The 20785-nt window shown below is 42.8% G+C and overlaps 1 long non-coding RNA gene across 1 annotated transcript in view; it reads right to left on the bottom strand.

Annotated features, from left to right (window-relative positions):
* The window catches only part of LOC110260233, a 251355-nt gene extending 234255 nt beyond the window's left edge, over positions 1-17100 (bottom strand). The window contains exon 1 of the long non-coding RNA XR_002343140.1: positions 16219-17100. This is a non-coding gene — a long non-coding RNA (uncharacterized LOC110260233). The remainder of the gene's footprint in view (positions 1-16218) is intronic.

Genomic DNA, 20785 nt, shown 5'->3' with positions numbered 1-20785 from the left:
AGAAAAGTAAACCTATATTTTCTCTGTGTTTCGAGGTCTTATTCTTTGACAAAGGATCGCAAGATTACTAAGTGGCATTCTCCTGACTAGAACCACCTTAACCTGTTTGAAATTATTCAGCTGTCTTTTTGAGGTGTAGTACCTCTTCAAGTTTAGTGTATACAGAATCAACTTGGGTGCACTTTTAAAATAATGCAGATTTTGGATTTAATGCAAATTTACTGAATCAGAATCTCTAAGGTAGGGTCTGCATACATAATAGCAAGGTTTCCAGGTGATCTGTCACTGACACTGAAAAAAACATCTATTTTCTATGCAGTTTAGTAAGTCATTGTGAGTATTTTAACATGAAAAACTATTCAAAAATAGCAGTATTGATATGAAATGTTTTATGCCATATTTAGAGTTCTAGCCTTTTGAGTATTTAAAAATAATACCCTATATGAGCAGTTCCCAACCTTGGCTAAACATTAGAATTAACTGGGAAAATGTTCAAATTCTCTGCTGAAGCCATGCCCCAGGCCAATTAAATCAGAATTCTGGGGTGGGATCCAGCCATCACTGTGTTTTAAAATTCCCCTGGTGATTCCAATGTTCGGCCAAGGTGAGAACCACGGCTCTCTGTAGGTTTATAAGCATGGAAAGCATCTCGAGGGACTGATTTTTTCCAGGAATAGTTAAATTTGGGGAGCAAAAAACTTCAAGAGGACAAAATCCTAAGACTCACCTATACAGACATTTATTTCTGAAAGATACTCAACTAACTCTACACTCCGGGATATCAGAGGCAGAGTCCTCACTCTCATCATCCACAATCATACCACTGGACATAATGCCATACAGTGGACAGCTTTTAGAGGCAAAGGAAAAGGGAACTGATGTGGGATCTTCCATCCTGAGAGGTCATAATAATCTCAGATACTGAAGAGGTTGAGTGAAAACAAAAGGAAGATGACATTTCTCCACGATCCCTGTTTCATGCTGAATGTGGCTATGTCTAGTTTTAGGCTGATAAAATAACCTGGATTTATAATTTTCTCATTTAATAGCCACTTGTTAATCACTTAGACTCTAGGCACTGGGTTCGGAGCTGGACATACCAAGTTGGAAAGGACCCTTTGCTCAAAGGTTATGGAATACAAGCCAGAAGAGAGCTATTCACACACACAAACCCTAACTTGTCAGGGGACTTAACGGTCACAAATTGGATGCTCACCAACCAACCCAAAGAACCAACATCCTGCTTTTATTCCACAGGGACTTGGATTTTCTTGGTGCCTATGGAATGGATTGCAGAGCTCAAGTTAGAGGTCTCCTTCTCAGGCATTCCACACAAAAAGTATCTCTCTGTGCCTAAAAAGTTATGGCTAGGTATGCCCAGACCTGGAACAATCTAAAAGATACAAGAAGGCAATGCTATAAAAATGTTCAACTCCGGAAATGAGAAAGTAGCACAGCTTTCATTGCAATAAGGTGAGGGAGATAGTTTTCAAAACAGCTTTGGGAGGGGGAAGAAAAGTCATTTGTGAAAGCTCAGTACTAAAAACTACAGATGGCATCACTAACAAATAAATCAATTAAAGAATGCAAAGTGTGAACAGAAACATAAATGTGAATTAAAACCATGCAAACTTGAAGTTATGGATGAAGTAAGTATTTTAACCACTGGTACTAAAATTTTAAATTGAATTCTCTGATGAAACAGAAAACTGGTATAATTGCCTGAGAAAGAGTGGTTTGAGAATTACAGCTGGTGGGGAAAAAAAATAAATATGTTTCTGTGTTTTGAATAGACAGTAAAAGCAAGATGGATGAACAAAAAGGGCTTGCCAAGGTACCAACAATAGTCCAGGTGAGAAATAACTAAAGCATAAAACAGTTGTAGCGGGTTTATTTCCTTGCTCCTCTTGATGGATTCTTACACGCTGCTTGTTCTTGCCAATCCATGCGAGGTTGTAGCAACACAGTCTGTTGGCCTAGTGAGGTGAGAGAGTTTGGGACATTTCCTGGAGCTGCTGGCCTTTATTTTTTTTTTTTTCCCTGAACCTTTGAAGGATTTTTTTTTTATAACAAGTATTACGTTATTTTACTTGTCTACAAGACTCTGCATTTGTGGGGGAGGAGGATGAAGAGTAGATAAGGAAGGGTCTTCTGCTTCTAGAAGGTGAGAGAGAAATATCTCAGCTCTTAGGGAAGTCTCACCCTATAAGACTGAGTCCTGAAGAGTGGGGCCGCAGTGTGGACTCTATAGACAAACTCCCTACCTGCCAGTGCTGTTGCTTACTTACCAGCTGCCCGTGGGCAAATGTCTCAGTTTGCTATGACTTGGTTTTTCCCTCTGTAAAAGGGACATGTAACATGTTACATGGATATTAATTTATTTTATTTTTTTCATTTTTTTGGCTGCACCCAAGCATGCAGAAATCCCCAGGCCTGGGATCAAGCTCATACCACTGCGGTGACAACACCGGATCCTTAACCCACTGAGTCACAAGAGAACTCCTGGATTTTGGAAAGAGCTCTGAAAACTAAAAAGTTTATGTTTACAAGAGTTAGACAGTTAAAATCTGCCATTGCCTTACCTAACAATCTACTTAGTCGTTTACAAGGATGGAAAAGGTTCAGTCCTGTGCCCCCACAGAGGCAGGAACGGATATCACAGATGTCAGATATCATCACCTCTACTTGGACGTAAGTCCAATATGAAGACTGAAGAATAAATTCACCATCATTTACTCCCCCTCTCTACAGCCAGTTCTTCCTCCAACTGCTTCCAGCAAAGCGGATGAAAGTTTCCTCACACTTAGAGTGGATATTTTAAAACCCAGTGAAATTCACTGCCCTTGCCATTTCAGTCTCTGTCAGCAAAGCCCTAACTCCTCCTCAACCCCTGCTTTTGTTGTCATCATTGTTTTCTGTACCCTGTTTTGATCCATCTATTTCCTTCTATCGCTTCCATCCCATCAGTCTCCAATTTCTGGCTATGTTTTACTGTAACACGAACCTCCCAGGTTGCTAGGATGGCTGCCCTTCAGAAGGCACTACTTCTAGTCTGTCAAGGCCACATGTTGGCAAATCCAGCATTGGCTTAGCCTCTTCCTCAATCGGGATGCCCTGTCCTCTCTCCCTTCTGTCTGGTTAAATCCTTAATCATCCTTCAAGCCTCATCTGAAACCCACTGCTGGCCCTAACATCTTTCCACACTGATTTCCACCATCTCCGAACTCTGCAGACTCGTGGGTTAATCATACCCCACCTTCTGCTCTTCTGTTTTAGCTTCATGTATGTTTTGTCTGCCCAGATAGATGGAAAGCTCCCTGGGATTCAGGTTAATTTCCCCTCTTCCTGCACCCAGCACAATGCTAGGACCATCACAGATAATCACCTAATAGTGGTCAAGCTTGTTTGAATCAAAATTTATTTTAGTCCATAACTTTCTAATGATTAGTTCATAACTTTCTAATGATCTTTTATCTTTTACACTGTCTTATGCAGTTATTTCTTTTTTTCATTACACTGGCTGCAAGAAACAATATTTTTGAGGTCAAAATAATTCACATATTAAAGAAAAAATTATACAGTAATGAATGCATTATTATTAATGATTGGTACCCATAAAACTAAAAGGTAAACCAGAAATCTTAGAATAAGCTTCTATACCATGATATCAAGAGAAGTTCACACTCATTTATTGAAGACCTTCTATCAATAGACAATATAGAGGGTAATAATACTTCATATACTTTAGGTCACCAAGTCATTAACACAATCATATGAGAAAGATACTATCCTTTCCTTTCTACAGATAAAGAAACTTAAACTCATGCTAGAAAGGAGGTGAGGACTGAAAGCAAAGAATATATTTTCCTTGGAGAATCATAAAGAATCCACAAGGGGAGTTCCTGTAGTGGCTCAGTGGTTAACGAATCCGACTAGGAACCATGAAGTTGCGAGTTCGATCACTGGCCTTGCTTAGTGGGTTAAGGATCCAGTGTTGCCATGAGCTGTGGTGTAAGTTGCAGACACGGCTCGGATCCCATGTTGCTGTGGCTCTGGCGTAGGCCAGTGGCTACAGCTCTGATTAGACCCTTAGCCTGGGAACCTCTATATGCTGCAGGTGCGCCCTAGAAAAGACAAAAAGAAAAAAATCAACAAGAATTACAGATGCTAGGTGCCAGGCCCTGTTCTACATGTAATAACTGGTTTAATCTGCACAACTGCATGAAATAGGAACTATTCATTCTCCTACTTTGCAGACCAAGAAGTGGAAGCCCAGAGAAGTGGAACTCTTTGCCCCCATCCACAGAGGTAGAAAGTAGCTGAATTGGATTCCAATCTCAGTCTGGCTCCAAAGTCCTCATTCTTAACCAGTACATGAGCTAGAAGAGTGAAAAACACAGGTATAAAATAGACAGAGGTGTGTGATATTAAAACGTGAGTGCCTTTGGAAGATCTAGACATTGAACTCCTTTCAGCAAATAGCCGAACCTTTACACACACACACACACACACACAATGTGATAACATTTGTACAGCACTTAGCACAGGCCTGGTTCATACAAGGTCTCAGTAAATGTCAAGCACTCCTGCCATGGCCATCACCGTTTTCCCTGCTGGTATAGTGGAATAACCAGCATCACTTAGGAACCATGGCTCCCTAGGAATTCCCTTGTGGCTCAGCGGTAACAAACTTGACTGGTATTCACAAGGACTCAGGTTTGACCCCTGGCCTCGATCAGTATGTCAAGGATCCGGCATTGCTGTGAGCTGTGGTATAGGTCACAGACATGGCTTGGATCTGGCATTGCTGTGGCAGAGGCACAGGCTGGCAGCTGCAGCTCCAATTCAACCCCTAGCCTGGGAATTTCCATATGCTGCAGGTGCAGCCCTTAAAAAAAAAAAAAAAGAAAGAAAGAACTATGTCTCCCTAGAACATTAGAGAGGAATCTTGCTTGCTTTTACAGGAGGCAATGTAGAGCCTTTTATCTTGTTTTCTCCTTCTGCAGCTGTTGTAAGGGACTATCTGAACAGGCAGATCGTGGAAAAGAAAAAGAACATATTATCTGAAAAAAACAGACTGAAGACCATCGTCCTTCCTATTTCCTACTCCTAGATAGCCTTTGCACTTTCTTTCGTATATTTCCCTAGTCACTAGTTATAGACTTGCTCAGAAGCCACAAGGCAAACTCAAGGCGATTCACCATAAGGAGCGTCTGAATGCACCTGGCAAATCAGAGCAAGATGCTGGCTGAGCATAGCGCTCCACTCTGTGAGGCCTGTTAGCTAAAATTCAGGAAGGGCTCTTGGCAGGGTTTGAAATGCTCTTATGAGCCACGGTTGGTTACAGAGCATGAAAGCTGAGGGAGAAGGGATTTTACTTCCTGCTAGGGAGTGGATTGCCTTCTTCAGCCAGGGCAGTGCCTTCTGGAGGAAACTGTTGAAGAAACAGCAGCAACTCAGAGGAGATGGACAGCTGACTGTGATGAGGCTTGCTGGCCACGTGTCATCAAGAGAATGTATCATTTTGAACATCAACAAGAAGGGAATTTTCCTGGCACATAAATATTCAATAAATATTTCTTGAATGAGTGACTCATAAGATTATAAAGAATTTATGAAAAGAATACACAAGTTATTAGCTTCTGTGCCACGTGGTTTATATTCACTGCCTCACCTAATCCTTACACACTAGTATGAGGTAAGTTTTATTAGAATGGACATATATACAGTAGTATATATGAAATAGATAGGTAACAAGGACCTACTGTATAACACAGGATAATCTACTCAATACTGTGTAATAACCTACGTGTGAAAAGAATCTGAAAAGGCATGGATATATGTATATGTATAACTGATTTACTTTGCAGTACATCTGAAACTAACACAGCTTCGAAAGCCAACTATACTCCAAAAAAATTATTTAAAAAAAACAAAACAAATCCTCATTTTACAAATGAGGAAACCAAGCTGAAATCACTTGCCTGGGGGACATTTGGCTAATATTATTAGACTGAAACATATGCTCATAAGAACCATGCTGATATGTCATTCTTGAAGGAGAAGCTTTACTTGACCATGTTCCAGAATGTTCTAGAATATAAGTACAGAACTTCCTTGACTTCTGATGGAGTTATGTCCTGGACAAGCCCATCTCAAATTTAAAATGCCATAAATCAAGTAGTTATTTAATACATCTAACCTTCTGAACATCATAGTTTAGCTTAGCCTAACTTAAACATGTTCAGAATACTTCCATTAGCCTAAAGTTGGGCAAAGCCATCTAATGCAAAGACTATTTTATAATAAAGTGTTGACTATCTCACGTGATTGACTGAATATTGTACCAAAATTAACAAACAGAATGGTTATGTGGGTATGAAATTCTTTTAACTGTGTAAGTTGTTTGCCCTGTGATTAGGTGGCTGATGAGGAGCTGGTACACAAGAATACCGTACCACACATCAAAAGTCACAGTACAGTTTCTACTGAATGCTTGTTACTCACCTCATAAAGTCAGGGACCATTTGTACTGAGCATCTGTCTCCAGGTGTTGACACTACTTATGAAAGCTGCATTTTTTTTCTTTCTTTTTTTTTTTTTAGGGCCACACCTGCAGCATATGGAGGTTCCCAGGCTAGGGGTCCAATCAGAGCTACAGCTGCCAACCTACACCACAGCAACAGCAACGCCAGATCCAAGCCACAACTGCAACCTACACCGCAGCTCACGGCAACACCAGATCCTTAACCCATTGAGCAAGGAGGCCAGGGATCGGACCTACAACCTTATGGTTCCTATCCAGATTTGCTTCCACTGCACCACAATGGGAACTCCCGAAAGCTGCATTTTGAGTAAGATTTTGGTTCTGGTTTTGGTGGGATGTCACAAGTACATAGCCTCAATGTGCATGGCAAATGTGGGTATGGGGACTGAGGCTGCCTTCCTTGGCAGCTGGTTCAATTCAGTACCAGTCTATGCCAGACCAGCCCACAGCTACTTTTACCAACAGCATGGGTTTCTGCATCTTGAAGTATAGTATGGTGCAAAAAAGTGGGTAAGAGGAACATTTAAGAAGTTGCCTATTCCACCGCTCTTGAAAATTTCCAGTGGAGAAGGGCCATTTTGTACACTTCCTTGAGAAGGAAGGAGGACGCAGCAGCACTTCAGTCAGGCACTTCAGGAGCCAAGCCTCCCGGCTGCTTTCTGGCCCTTTGGAATTGGAAGAGACCAATGCCTTTTGAATTCCACTTGAAGACACAGAGGAGTCTGCAAGAGTCATTGTTGGGCTGACAATGGAAGATGATTTTCATAGACAAGTTGATTGCTTTCTAAGAAGCAGAAAAATAAAGCCAATTTCAGCAACCATCCAAGAGTCTGTGAGAGCAGCCACTTCCGAAAGGACAAAGAGACAGGGAAACAAAAGAGAGGAAGCTTTACCGAGGAGCCGGCACATTTCCTCCATCTGGGAGGAAGATATGCTTCACAGTGTTTTCATGGTAGATCAATGAGCATCCTGTCCAAGGCTCTGATAAAGTCTGAGGCCTGCCAAAGCTTATACAAACCTAGAAAATGTTACCAGGAAAATATGATATGATGAGGCTTAAACTAGCCTAGACAGCCATAGAGAGAGTTCTTAAATGGAGAGCTATGTAAGTACCCAGACTGTTTTCCCAGCTTTCAAACTCTACTGTGATCACCTCCCTCCCTTCCCAGAGAAGGGGGAATAGTCTGCTCCCTGACTAAGCAGTGAAAAAGATGTTAGCAGAAAAAAAACACATAAGGAGTTCCTGTCATCACTCAGCAGAAACAAATCTGATTAGCATCCATGAGGACACAGGTTCAATTCCTGGCCTCGCTCAGTTAAGAATCTGGTGTTGCTGTGAGCTGTGGGGTAGGTCACAGATACAGCTCGGATGTGGCATTGCTGTGGCTGTGGTGTAGGCCAGCAGCTACAGCTCCAATTCGACCCCTAGCCTGGGAACCTCCGTATGCTGTGAGTGTGGCTCTTAAAAAAAAAAAAAAAAGAAAGAAAAACAAAAAACACATAAGTATGGATATGCATATTTACACACACACTATTTACAAAATAATATCATGAAGCAATATAAATGCAAAAGTTGTTGCACTGTTCATTCTATATATCAGAAGGTTCATCAAACAGCTGTAGCAACATTCATATTCAGCCAAAAGCACTGCATCACACGACCGCCTAATTATTTTTCCTTCCATGGTCTAACCTAAAAGGACCAATGAGGGGACCAAGTCGGCAACCAATTATTTTGAGGGATGGGACGCTTTATGGTCAGGTGACCCATGTAGATCAATTTAGTTGCCTCCAGTTCTCCTTGGTGGTGCTGGCCTCACTTTTTAGATGAGAAAGTCTAGGTTCAGAGAGATTAAATAACTGGTGTATCACTTAGGATGCTTTAAACTACAAGCCACAGAATACCTAACAATGGCTTAGACAAAAACATTCCAAGTTATTCTCCAGAACGAGGAGTCTGGACGTCTGGATCCTGGCGGTGCATCATTAGATTAATGATGCCATCGAGGACCCTGGTTCTAGCCATCCTTCCTCACCTCCTTAACACATGCTGGTTCAGTCTTCAGGCTTCTTGTCTCATGGTCGTGTGATGGCTGCTGGAGTTCTAGACACCATGTGTTTACACCATAAGAGCACAGGCAAGAGAGAGGGGAGCTGGGGCTTCTCTGGCTGTAGCACCTTTATTCATCAGGGAAGATTCCACTCTGAACTCCCTAACACACTTCTCCTTAAATCTAATTTGCCAGGAATTAATTGTAAAGCCACCTGTAGCCATAAGAGATCCTGGGCAAGTGGTTAGGTTCTCCCCATTCATTACTTGGAACATAACATACCACCACCCTTTAGCCTGACAGTCTCATGGCAGTTTCCTTTTATGTAACCATTTGTTTTTCACCTGGTGCTTTTAAGATTCTCTCTTTAATTTTGTCCATTTTAATCATAATATGCCATGTTGCAGGTCTCTTTAGATTGGTTAGGATTCTATGCTTCCTAGACTTGGATATTTGTTTTCTGTGCCAAGGTTTGGGAGTTTTCTGCCATTATTTCTTCAAATAGGCTTTCTGTCCTTTTCTCCTTCTCATTCTGCAACACCTATAATGTGAATATCAATATGCTTAATGTTGTCTTAGACGTCCCTTAAATTACCCTTTTTATTTTTTTGCTATCCCAACTGAGTAATTTCTACTACCTTGGCTTCCAGATCACTGATCCATTCCTCTGCATTCCCTAATTTGATGTTTATTGCCACCACTGTATTTTCTTTCTGTGTTTATTATATTCTTCAGGTTTTTAAAAAAATATTTTCTATCTCTTTGCCGAAGTTTTTGCTGATTTCATTCATTCTTCTCCCAAGTTTGGTGAACATGTTTATGACTGCTACTTTGAATGTTTTATCTGGTATTATTTATCTCCATTCAGTTTCATTCTTTTTCTGAAGCCTTGGTTTGTTCTTTCCTTTAGAAGGTATTCCTATCACATATTGCCTAACTTGCTGTGTTTGTTTCTAAGCAGTAGTTATATCATCTAAGTCTCCCAGTCCTGAAAGAATGGCCTCATGTAGAAGATGTCCTGTGAGGCTCAGTGGTGCAATTTCCCCTGGTCACCAGAGCCAGGTGCTGCAAGGGGATACCATATGTGGACTGCAGGCATACTTTCATTGTGGTTGGGCTACAACTGCTGCAGACACTCTGATGGGTGCGGCTGCCCCTGGCCCAGTTGTCTACAAGGCCTGGTTGTGACTGCTGTGGGTACACTAGTGAGCAGCACCGATTCCCCAGAGTGGGAGCTGCTTTGGAGGGGTACCAGGGCCAGCTGAGGATGCCCACCAGGTGTGGTGTAGTGGGGGGGACATTTTGGAGGATTACCAGCTGGGGCAAGTCCTTGGGTGAGTGCCAGAGCAGAGCAAGCAGTGCCAGTAAGGTAGATGGGGAGAGCCAGAAGTGGTACCCATCAGCACTGGGCCAGCTAGGTAGAAGGTGAGAAAAAACTAACGTGACCCGCCAGCGCCTCCACACCCAGAGAAAATTCCAACAGATCCCGGTCCTTCCAGCACTTGCCCTAAAGTTAGTTGGTGATTCTCCTTGTATGAGCCAGGTGCTTTTCAAGTGAATTCTTCTGCACTAGGACTCAGGGAGAGTGAGTTTGTGCATAACCCTTTTAAGATCAGAGTCTCAGTTTCTCCTACCCCTCCAGCTCTCCAAGATGTAAGCCCCACTAGTTTTCAAAGCCAACTATTGTGAAGATTCATCTTCTTGGTGCAGGTCCTCCAAGCTGGGGACCCTGATGTGGGGCTCAGATCCCTTGGCCCTCAGTGGGGCCCTCTGTGGCTGTGATATTCTCTGCTTTTGAGTTGCCAAGCCAGGGGGATGTGCGTTCTGACTAGACCACATCTCTGGTCTCCTATCCATCACAATGGGGCCTTTTCTTTTTATATCCTTAGTTATAGAAAATATGTTTTGTGAGTCTTTAAGTTGTTCTTAGGGATAGTTATTCTATATATAGTTATAGTTTTTGTGTGTCTGCAGGAGGAGGCGAGCTCAGGATTCTCCTATCCATAATCTTGATCTGACCCTGCCAGGCTTTTGAACGTCCTTCAGTTCTGTGCCTACTGCAATGTACAGAGCTTCATTCTGCTGTTAGCTTTGTTGGCGTTTCCCTGAGTGATCCAGATGTGTTCTCATACCATATACCACATACATATTTTCTAGTACAATATTAGTGGATTCTACCAGTTGCATATTGAAGGTTACATGCGATAAGTACAAAATAGTTTTGGAATTATTTGCAACACATTGACTTTAACAAATATATAAATATGTAAAAAATGTGAACTTTACATTTTCATTTGCACAGTTATAAGTCCCCAAAGGCTCCAAGAAAGAAAGCATTGTGTATAGACTCCTTGTATATGTTAATAACAGACATATAGACACAATCCTACCTGGGTATTCAATGATGAAATAAAGAGGGAAGGCATAATCCTTATTCTCAGGATAGTTTACAGATAAGTTTACAGATAAGAAAAAAGTACAAATATACATTAAAAAAAAATGCAGAAACAGACTTGAGTTTAAATTCTGGTTCTGCCACATGAACCTCACTGTGGCTCAATTTCTCACTCGAAAATTAGTACAGTAATACCCTCCTTGAGTAACTGGTGGGGGAATTGAAGAAAAAGCATGTGAAGTACAATGCTTATCACCTCTAAAGAGTCAAAAACACTCTATTGCTGTTCAGACAATCAGAAGAGGGATTTATTGTTTCACTAACAAGGTTGGTTTTCTAGGCCCCAAGAGCCAGTCCTAATCCTTCAAAGATGTTTTAGGACCTAAAGTGGTCATATAAAATAGGAATATTGGGCAGAACTCCTAATTACAGTGGATGTCCCTGGTCCTTCCAAGTCCAATGAGGCATCTATGAGTAATCGATTTATGTCTATAATCACCTCTATTGAGGCAGATACCAAAGTCAATTTTTGTTCATGACCCCAATTTTCAGTCACCCACACAGGCAGGGAATTGCCCTCTGAGTTTGGTCTCTAGGCAAAAGAAGTCTTTCTTCCCATTCCAATTATTCCCTTCCTGAGGAAGAATTCTGTGTAACTGGTTGGCCAAATACTAGGACAACTTTTCATGTTTGGAGCTTTCCATCTTTATTTCCTCTGGTGCTACTTAGGGTGTGACTTTTCAACCCCCTGGAATACAAGTTCAGGGGAAAGGGGCAAAATGAGTCAACTTGCTTTGACTCTAAGTTGATGGTCTCAACGTGGTCCATGGACCAGCATCGGGTGCCTCGCCTGGGAGCTTGTTAGAAACACAGAATCTCTGGCCATGCCCCAGAGCTTCCTGAACCAGAATCTGCTCCTTAACAAGATCCACAGGTGATTCCTATAGATATGTTAGACGCCCAGCCCAGGTGTGTAAACTGACTTCATTGAGGTAAAGAAGCCTTCCGCCTAGTCCAGCCTAGCTCTCTGGAGCACTACACTGGGATCTAGTACAAATTCCTACATGATTAGGAGTCCCTGTCGTGGCTCCGTGGAAACAAAATCTGACTAGTATCAATGAAGGCTCAGGTTCAACCTCTGGCCTTGCTCAATGAGTTAAGGATCCGGTGTTGTCACGAGCTGTGGTATAGGTCACAGATGTGGCTGGGATCTGGTGTGGCTGTAGCTGTGGCATAGGCCAGTGGCTACAGCTCCAATCCCACCCCTAGCCTGGGAACCTCCATGTGACATGGGTGCAGCCCTAAAAAAACAAACAAACAAACAAAATCCTACATGGTTAAACTGTGTACATATATGTAAATATAAATATTCATCATTCCTTTATATAGGATTACCATTGTTCTCTGCACTTACATTTCCCTCTGAGACTGTGCTTCTTGGGGGTGCTATCTGTGGTTCCCTGGAGCCAGCTGGCACAGGCTCATGAAAGCCAATTCTTCACATTCTTTCCCAACTTCCCATTCAGTGATGACACACTGGTGGCCAGAAATTGGCCATGGTGGGAGTATTTGCACCACAGAAATAGGGAGACACTACAAATGAGAGCATCCCCAACCCCAGAGGACTGGATTACAGAGCATCACATATACCTGGTCTAAGTCAGGCTTGCTCTCTCACTGGCATCATACTACCATTCAAGCATCCCAGTCTTATTGGCCTTTCCTACACACTCGAATTCTTTTGCCAGCAGATTAAGTGCATTTCTTTTCACCCTATCCTCAGTAGAAATGGAGAATGGCAGTTACCACCTAGCACTGTTTCACTGAAATGCTATTATTCTACTTTTAATATAAGTAAAAATGTTCTGGAGTAGCTGTTAAGATTTTTTCGTGGCTTCAATTCCTGGATTTGTATTTAGCAGATCTGTAATCGCACCTGGGATTCTGTATTTCAAAAATGCACTGCAAGTAATTTTAATGCAGGGGATTATTAGTCAAGACCTGGAAAACAATTCAATTCTGAGACACATCCCCAGGGAAGCTGCTTACTGCATTCACCTGGGGGTTCTGAGCTCTTCCCATCTCTACCACCTCTCACCCCCCCAAATGCCTGGTACCTCCCCAGAGAAATAAAACAATCAAAAACCTCACTCTGAACTCAGTTGTGAACCACCAAATTGCAAAGCTTATAGTAGACACCTGTTCACATAGCAATGGATGGTTAGTGTTCTCCAAACTCTTGGGTTCACCATCAGAAAATCGAGACCCCATTAGAAAACTAAAGGTTGCCAGCTTTCCAAGGGGTCTCATCTCGGACGGAAAACAGCAATGTATCCTCAGAACCTTTGGCTCAGGGACCCCATGCACATCATTATTATTTTAATGTATTTGGGAAATTGTATGTTCTTTAATAATAACCCATGAGAGGAATGCACAAATGAAATACAGAGAGAAGTGACTGGCCATGGCCCTTTGAAGGAGTTGGTGACTACGCTCAGCTCTTATTAGCTGATAGAATAGATTTAGTCAACTGAACCTCACTGAATAAAAAAAAAATTAGGAAATTGCCCATTAAAATGTATATTCTGGGCTCTTAAAAGAGCCGGAAGTTATGACAACAACACTGGGCCCGCATTTCTCTGTGTCAACAGTCCAGAGCCAAGCAACGGTAACTGTTTGAAAGAGGCACAAGTTCTCCAGCTGATGGTCATTTCCATCACTCTCACTTGTCTTGTTTCCTTTACTGGCCTTGTCTGTAGAAGCATATGAGTTTACTAAGCTTTATTTCCTTCCCAGCTCCTCACAGACATACCTCACACATGAAAAGATGTTCAACACCACTAATTATTAGAGAACTGCAAATCAAAACTACAATGTAGTACCACCTCACATCAGTCAGAATGGCCATCATTAAAGAGTCTAAAACAATAAATGCTGGAGAGGGTGTGAAGAAAAGGGAACCCTCCTACACTGTTGGTGGGCATGTAAATTGGTGCAGCCACTATGGAGCACAGTATGGGAGATTCCTTTAAATATATATATATATATATAGAGAGAGAGAGAGAGAGAGAGAGAGAATTGCCATATGTTCCAGTAATCCCACTCCTGGGCATATATCTAAAGAAAACCAAAATTTGAAAAGATACATGCATCCCAGTGTTCACTGCAGCACTATTTACAACAACCAAGACATGGAAGCAACCTAAATGGCCATATACAGAGGAATAAAGATGTGGTGTATACACACACACACACACACACACACACACACAGTGGAATACTATTCAGCCATAAAAAAGAATGAAATAATGCTATTTGCAGCACATGGATGCAACTGGAGATTATCATACTAAGTCAGAAAAAAGACAAACACCATATAATAGCACTTATATGTGGAATCTAATAAAAAGGATACAAAGAACTTATTTATAAGACAGAAACAAACTCACAGATTTCAAAATCAAATTTATGGTTACCATAGGTGAAACTGTCAGGAGAAGGATAAATTAGATCAATGGGAATAATTTATACACACTACTGTATACAAAATAATTAACAAAACTTTCTGTATAGCACAGGGAAATCTACTCAATAGTCTGTAATAACCTAAACGGGAAAAAAAGAATCGATACATGTATCTATAACTGAATCACTTTGCTATACACCCGAAAGTAATACAATATTGTAAGTCAATTATACTCCAGTAAAATGCAAAAAAAAAAAAAGGGAAGAAGGACCCCAGTATAAAATCCTTGGTAATTCTCCTTCTTGCAAACTGACTTAAGCCAATCTCATGCTTCACAATTATTGGATTCTTTTCGGTATCAATAACTGCCTAAAGTCAGAGGTAGGCAAAGTTTGTAACAACCCTTCAAGCTTCAACATATGCATGAATCGTCTGGGATCCCATTAAAAGGCTGATTTTAATTCAGTAGGTCTGGGGTGGGCCTGATTCTGTACTTCTAATAAACTCCCAGGTGATAACTATGCTGCTGGTTACATCCACCACATTTTGAGCAGCAAAGGTTTGTTTCTGCCCCCCAAACTTCGCTCCCAGGTTCTGTTGAAATCGGCCTCTAACCAAAGTCTGCAAAAGAACAAAAGAGGCATACAACTTGCTCCATAAACTGAATGAACTCCCAGAACTTTGCCCTCTTAATTGTTCTGACCATGCCTTTGCATAAACCAAAGTGACAGCGTTCTGGAAGCAGAGATTCTGTCAATCTTGGAGCATGAATCAGGTAATCACCAAATCAATATCTAGACGAAGGGCAGTTTCAGAAGCCAGCAGGGGACAGCACTGTGAACAGTATAGACTTGGGGTTCCTGGATGCTGTGCTCCGAGCAAGCGCAGGAGGGGTTTCTTTGACATTTAAGAGATGTCTAGAATCCACGCATTTTGAACACCAGTAATCTCAATGAAAACTCATCTCAATGAAACCTCATTATAACAGTGCGCTAATATCAATAAAAACCCATTATAACAATGTGCTAATCTCAATGAAAACCCATAATAACAGTGTGCTAATATCTGAACCTTTGGTGTCAACTGGAGATAAAGACAGCCTGAGTGTTGACAGAAACCATCCTTGCAGTGAACCAACCCTGCAATGGGTACCCCAACTAGGGCATTTAGCAGCACCACAATTTCTACCATAGTGTCTGGCAGTATACCTTAAGTTAAATGACAGACGCATAGCACACTCTTAATAAGAAATAGATGCTCTAGACTGGATTCTGCCCATAATCTGAAGGAGGAGGGACTATCTCTATTTGAGACACCACTGTGAAGGAGGCAGGAGGGACTAGCCCCTTCCGGTGAGATGCAGAACTTTCCTCCGACTTCTCCCATGCAAGCCCTGGAAGGGTCCCCTCAGCCAAAGTCCTCGTACCCTCCACACATTTATTTTTCCAGTTTACTTCTCTCTGAGCCCTTCTCCCACCATGTCTTTTCAGCACAACATTCTCTCGCATCACCTCAGGAGAAACAGAAGCAGAAAATAAGAGTCCTAGAGCTGGACAAAGCCAGTGGGTTTTCAACCTCAGCCTTGAAAGCCTTTTGCAGACCTAATGTTGCCCCGCAGTGCAAACCCACAGTTCATGTGAGCAAGAGCACTGCTCTGGATGGGACGGAGGTGGACGAGAGAAAAGCTAGAACACGACCTCTCCCCACCCCCATCCCTTATACCTTTGTCCTTGAAGGGCTTCTATTAAATAACACTAACCTGAGCCGAAGTCATTCTTCCATCATCCATCTGCAGATTAGGAAGCCAAGTCATTGACGGGATAAGGACTTTGTCCAAGTTCACATGGTAAGACAGGCAGAACCCAGACTCTCCTTGTGCCATGGGTCAGGTCACAGGAAACAGGCTGCAAGCAACTGAGGGGAAAGTGCACAGTCGTGCCCTAAGAGGTGAAGCCTGTCGGAGCTCAGCAGGATAACAAGAGTCAGTCCCCCTGGCCTGGTGGTCCATGGCCCTCCTCCTCTCCCAGCCAGAAAGCCCGATCCTTTATCTCTCCATAATGGCTCAGTGTTTTCTGGGTTTCAGATCCATCTCCCCCGTTCCCGATGAAAATGTCTCTCTTGGCAGTCCCTGGTGTCACCTGAAAGCCAAAGGAAGGATTTTTCACTCTCATGGATGCCCTCCAGCTCTGTAAAACATACTGCCAGCAAGACACACAGTAGCTTGTCAAGGGGAAGGTGACACGGCTGCTCCCTGAAGCTGGATCGTTTTCTGCCTTTCCTCCTGTGAGTGAGTGTGCTTTTTATCTGCCTCAGACGTACCCCATTAGCTGATATTGTATCAACCTGCTCATCCCATTTCCTTAACGATCCTGCTGTGCTCTTGCTCTCCCCTTCCCATCCCATCCCTGGCTATATCTTCCTAGCCCTTCTGGTGGACTGTACAAAAGCAGGTTTTCCTGATGCACATGTTTACACTGAGGTGTTAGTTAGAGTGGTGCTTATAATCAAGGATGAATTCTCCCTATGATAAGATGGTAAAGCACTTTGGAAAATAATTCATGCTCAAGTTCTGTACACTGGGGGTAGGTCCCCCAGGGTTTTCTGTGGCTCTCCTTCACCTTATTCTATTCCCATCTTCCCCCTCTTTCCTGCTCTCTCCCAGCGCCTCCTCTCCCTTGTCCCTGTCTCTACCCATCTTCCTTCTGGGCCAGGGGTTGTTTGAAGATTTGTCTATTAGCCTTTGCATCATCTCAAAAGTGCTAACACGGACCCTGCCTGTATTTCACTCACCACCATGCCCCCACATTTGCCCACATCAAGTGGGTCTACAGCCTATTCTTGGGACACAATAATAAAAATGATGGCAGGATGATGATTGATGAGGGTAACAAGGAAAAAGAAGAAACAAACGAGAGAAATCTTAGGAGGAGGAAGAAGAAAAGAAAAAAGGGAAGGAAGGAATTAAAGAAAAATAGCAAAACTACTAGCAGATATCACTAATAATATAAATAACTAGAACTCTATCACACACTACTCTGTGTGTTTGAGTGTGTGTGTGTATGTGTGTATTTACACTGAGCACTTACAAATACCCTATTATTTCATGCATGAGGAAATCAAGGTACATCCAAGCCCAACCAGCAGACAGAGAGCCAGGCTTTGGTGCCAAGGTCTGGATACAAGCACTCTGATTGCAGAGCCTGGGCTCTGGAGACCCAGTGCCTGTGTTTCCAGACTGAGAATGATGTCAGTGGAAGAGCCCAGGTCTGAGCACCTCACACACTGGTGGCTCGGAGGTTCAAAGGTCCAAAGTGTCCTCCTATCAGGGCTTTGTCCACCTCAAGGCCACAGTATGGGGAGGATTCTGAGCTGTTAAAAGCACGGCTGTTTCACATCAGCAATCCAGAGACCACATTTTTACAACAAGCAGACGGATGAGGAGGAAAAGGCCAGAGCAACACTGCGTTAACCTCCCAGGATGATGGCATGCATAGTTGGCCAGATGCCTGCCTATACTAGGAGGTCAAGCTAATTTGTTCTCTTTTTAAAATTACTTCATAAGGAGTTCCCGTTGTGGCTCAGTGGGTTAAGAAAACATAGTGTCCGTGAGGATGTGGGTTTGATCCCTGGACTCGCTCACTGGGTTCAGAATCTGACATTGCCGTAAGCTGCAGCACAGGTCGCATATGTGGCTTGGATTCAGTGTTGCTCTGGCTGTGGCAGATGCAGCTCTGATTTGACCACCGGCCCTGGGAAGTTCCATATGCCCTAGGTGCAGCACTAAAAAGAATTTTTTTTAATTATTCATAATTGCTTCATTTCAATTGCTGTCTTACTCCTGTGTTTCAGTCACCAGCTACTCCCATGTGGCTTATTTGCTCTGTGGACCATTTCTGAGAAGTTTTCAAATACTAATGTGACTTTCCCAGGCCAACCATTGGGCTCCCATCTCCTTTATCTATTACCCAGCCATGGATACAAATTTTATCTTCACTGCTTCTACATGACTTTTTTCAGTCATGAGTCAAACAAACACCTACTTATTATGAATTTTCTGTGGACAATTCCTCCTGCTTTTCCATCTTCACAGCAGAGAGTGGTTGACAGACAGCTATTCTATTGAGCTTGAAAGCAGACCTCTATTGTGCAGGAATTATGTTCACTTAAATTTTGAAGGAACATAAACACACCTCTCCTGCAAGGCACTCTCTTTATTGTCTCCTTCTCGGCACTAATGAACTGCTCCTTTGGGAAAGTTTAGGAACCAAACATTCTGGCCTTCCTCTTGGATGAAATGACATTATTATAAAACATGAATGAGAAGTGAGACTTCTCATCTGAGAATATAAGCCAAGCTTTCCTGCCATCAAAGTCCTACATGCTCTGCTTCCTACATCTGTCTGATCTCATCTCCTGCACTTTCCTTCCAGTTCTCTTGGCTCTGGGTACCCCAGCCCTCTGCCCACATCTCTCATGTGTCTGCCTCAGGGCTTTTGCATTTGCCTTTGCCTCTGCCTGGAATTCTCCTTCCCCAGAGACCTGCTTGCTCCTTCCCATCATTCTTTCTGATCCATTAGAAAGCTCTTCCCTACCAGCCCAGTTTACAGAAGCTATTTCCAAACACTTCCTATTCTTTTTTTTAGGGCTGTACCCATGGCACATGGAGGTTCCCAGGCCAGGGGTCCAATTGAAGCTGCAGCTGCCAGTCTACACCACAGCCCCAGCAATCTGAGCCGAGCCTGCAACACACACCACAGCTCATGGCAAGGCCCATGAGTGGGACCAGATTTTGAACCCACATCTTCATGGAGACTAGTCAGGTTTGTTGGTGCGGAACCACAACGGGAACTCCCGACTTCCTATTTCTCACCCTGCTTATTTTTCCTTCATACCATGGCCTGGAGTTTTATTATATATTTCTTGTTGGTTGTCTGTAATCAATACCCAACTTCTGATGGGTTCAGTTTCCATAACCTCTCTAAGCTTTGTCTGCAGGGCTCAGTTGACCTATTTCCTCTAGCACAGAAGTCCTCATTCAGAGATGTGACACCTCACTTCAGTCCTAATATCCAGTCATCTAGTCACCCAGCTGCCTCCTTAGATAAAGTATAACTTCATCTCTCCTGCTCTCATTGATCTTTCAAGTACTACCACGACGACTGCTACTAAAGATGGCTAACACCCATTGAGTCACACATTTTTCTAATCACCCTCCATTTAATTAAAGTCTCCTTTAATCCTCACAACATCCCCATGAAGTGGTTACTATTATTAATACTCATTAGTCAAAGGAGGAGACATCTTTTTCTCAAATCATTTGAGCTCCCTTCTGGCTAAAGTTTCCTAGCAACCTTTTTGCTGCTGGCCTTGGCATCTGCAAGAGCCTTTGAAATTAGCGAGGGAAGTAGTGGGGCTGCCCAGGTTCACAGGGAAAAAAAATGCAGGAAGGCCTCTTCTTAGGTTCCCTGCAAGAAGAGGCTGCCCAGCTTCTGGCCTGGGCTCACATGTCCTTTCAGCAGCGACAGAGGCAGCAGCTGTTTCTCACAGACCTTACATAAATCTAAATCCGCTGCAGAACACTGCTGGCCTCCTCCTGTTACACTGACTCTTCTCTCTCTGGTGAGGTGCCTTAGAGTCTGCAATGTCCTTCTGTTCTGAAATGTTACAAAGGAGGCTGCTGCTTCGATTTTCTTGTCTTTTCCCCAAACACTCTGGGGGAGCCGAATGCCTCGGCCCCCACTTCAGAGGGGATGCCTTGAGTAGATATTAGGACATGATGAGTTACTAGTAAGGCAGTGGTTTTCTAGACATCAACAAAGATGAGAAAATGCACCAAGAGAGAGCTGTTCTCAGCCTTTCTCTTTAACCAGCTCTGTCATTTTAGCACTCAGGGATGAATTTTCAGGCTCAGGTGATAGAAAGGGACGGGGTATCACCATCCAAAGAGCCCTGGGGACTTGGTCTTAGCGAGCTTTGCCTAATGCGGCTGCAAGGTGACCTCCCCTTCATGTTTACTCCCTGCAAAAGGCAGGACAGGTTGCTGCTTTCCTGCCAATAAAGGCACCTCTCAGAGTTACATTATTTTTGCAACAAGAAGGGTCAGAAATTTTTCAAAAGCGACATAAATTCAACTTTAGCTCTGTGCAAGGGGATTGATTTTTCTTTCTTTAAAAAAAAATGTTTTCAGTGGATTGGAAGTTTCTTCATCTCAGTGGTTTCCAAGTCAAGCTGAGAAGAGTTCACGGGTTTGGCTATTGCGTTCAACATGGTAAATATGCACCCTGCTTAACAAAGCAGTGGGTCTGCTCCTCAAAAGAAGGACAGGT

The sequence above is a fragment of the Sus scrofa genome, chromosome 4 (assembly GCF_000003025.6).
Source record: "Sus scrofa isolate TJ Tabasco breed Duroc chromosome 4, Sscrofa11.1, whole genome shotgun sequence".
NCBI classification, from domain to species: domain Eukaryota; kingdom Metazoa; phylum Chordata; class Mammalia; order Artiodactyla; family Suidae; genus Sus; species Sus scrofa.
Note: the sequence above shows the minus strand (reverse complement) of the source record. Positions and strands in the feature narration are given on the sequence as shown.